The sequence below is a fragment of the Pteropus vampyrus genome, unplaced genomic scaffold (assembly GCF_000151845.1).
Source record: "Pteropus vampyrus isolate Shadow unplaced genomic scaffold, Pvam_2.0 Scaffold76, whole genome shotgun sequence".
NCBI lineage: Eukaryota > Metazoa > Chordata > Mammalia > Chiroptera > Pteropodidae > Pteropus > Pteropus vampyrus.
In genome coordinates, this window is record NW_011888857.1 from 6,588,082 (window position 1) to 6,590,559 (window position 2,478).

Here is a 2,478-nt window from a genome sequence, read left to right on the forward strand (position 1 = left end):
TCTTTACTCAGCCAGCTAGGTCTGCCAGGGGTACGCACACCCCAAATTAAGCAGCCTCGAAATGCAGAGGTACAGGGTTTTTAAGCCCTAAACCCCATTCCTCATTCTGTCTGAACACAAAAGTCTATTTTTCTTCTATTTACTAACTGTCAACCCACAGGTAGGTTGTGCAAGCGGGAGTACAGAAGCAGAAAGCTTATTGTTAGAATGTTACGTTTCCATGGGTGATAACCTATGTTCCCATGGGCGATAGCCAAGCAGGTATTTTCCAGCCAGCACATTCCTCACTGGTCTGAGCAAAAAATCAAATCCTTGATTCTTCATGTGGAATTTGCATATAGCCTCTATTTCGTAATACTAAAAGTTTAATAGAATTAATTCTCTTCCTTATATATGCAAACAAGAAATTAAGGAAACATGGGCCAAAAGTTAACAAGAAGAGGAGGATGATTAAAGGTCCAGCTATAGCAGATAGAAGGGTTGTTAGCCATGGTGACTAACTGAACATCCTATGGAACCAGTTATCTGATTCTAGTCTTTGTTTTTCCCTGGCATCTAAATTTCTCTGTACTAGTAGTAAACTTTCTCTAATTATTCCAGAGTTCTTGGCATAGAAGCAACAGGTTTCACCTAGAGCCATTCATAATCTGTCTTGTTCTAAGAGTAATAAATCTAAACCTCTTGTATTTTGGAGGACTACTTCTGCCAGTGAATCGACTTTAAGTTCTAGCCTGCTGAGGTCAGTTTAGTTTAGGGGAGTTCGTACCCTAAAGGTGGTGTTGTTGTAGGTGGAGGTGGTGTTGACATAGTAAGGGGGTTTTGGGTTTAGGTACAACCAGCAATCTTGTCCTATGTCTGGGGTGGTCTTATTTAAGACCTCGTGTATTGTTGATAGCAAAGTTATTAATGTCCCTTCTGGTTTTGGTTGTGGCTGGTCGAATGCCTGGGCTAAAGAGGGAAAAAAGGAAGAAACAAAGGATTATACTTATGTATGCTCGAGTCTTAGTCTTAAGAGCCCATCTTCCTGAGCTGTCCACTCTCGTGCTGCCTTTACATGGGAGTGACGAATCCATGATGGGATACTGTCTACTTTAACTGCAGTGGGCGTCGTCAGTGAAGGGTCCTTTCCATTTGGGTTCACTGTCAGGTAGACAGTGAAGGGTCCTTTCCATTTGGGTTCTAGTCCCTTGGAAGTGAACTTCCAGATCCACACAGAGTCCTCAGGCTGAAACTGATAGTCCCCGGGGAAGTCTATCCCCCGGGGCTGAGTGGGCAGCACGAACCCGAGACTTAATCTCTTTCTGTACACTTTGAAGGGCCTGTAAAGACTTAAGTAAGACAAGATTACGTAGTTCTGCCTTTTTCTCATCTTCTATTCTAGGTACTAAAGGTGGAGTTTTCCAAAGAAAATTTCAAATGGGGTGAATCCATTAATATATAGAGTACACCTGGCTCGGAGAAGAGCAAAGGGGAGAAGTTTTACCCAGGTCCCACCAGTTTCTAATCCTAACTTGACTAATGTCTCTTTTAGGGTCCGATTCATTTGCTCTACTTGTCCCGAACTTTGGGGCCAGTAGGTGCAATGGAGTTTCTATTGCAAATTTAGGTAGCTGGCCAATTGTTATGATACCTTTGCTACAAAGGCTGGCCCATCATCCGACCCTAAAGTTCCAAGGAGACCAAATTGAGGGAGGATTTCTTGTAACTACTAAGACAGTTTCTTTCCTGGTGGGGAAGGCCTCTACCCATCCTGAAAAGGTGTCTATAAAAACAAGTAAATATATGTAGCCCCCCACAGTCAGGGTTACCTCAGTGAAATCGATTTCCCAGTGGTCCCCTGGATAAGTTCTTCTTTCCCTATGCCTAGATTCTTCTATCTTCCCCTTCTTTGGATTAACTTGGGCACAAGCCGGGCATTGTGAGGCAATCTCCTCTGCAGTTCTTCTCCCTTCTAACAAGTGAAAGTAGGGGTCTAAAGCTTGGAGCATCTCAGTTCGCCCTAGGTATGTGGTCTGGTGTAGTTGGTGGAGGAGAGTCCTTCCAAGGGCCGTGAGAGCCCGATTTTTCCATCTGGGGTCGTCCACCATCCCTGTTGATTCCTAGTGGCTCCCTCGTCTTTAAAATATATGTTCTCTTCTGCCATATAGGTCGGAGACAGAGGCAGTTCTGGGTAAGGGACAACAGTCAGTAGATGTGGAGGGGGCCCCACTGGCCTTGCGGCCGCTGTTCTTGTCTCTGAATTGGCTCATCAGTTTCCCTCAGCCTCAGAACTATTCCCTTTTTGATGCCCTTTACAAAGAACAATAGCAAGAGCCTTAGGCATCTATATGGCTTCAAGTAAGGCTAAGATCTCCCCTTTGTTCTTGATGTCCTTCCCAGCTGAAGTCAGAAGCCCTCTTTCCTTGTAGATGGCTCCGTGTACATGTGCAGTGGCAAAGGCGTATTTGCTGTCAGTGTATATTGTGACTGCCTTATCCT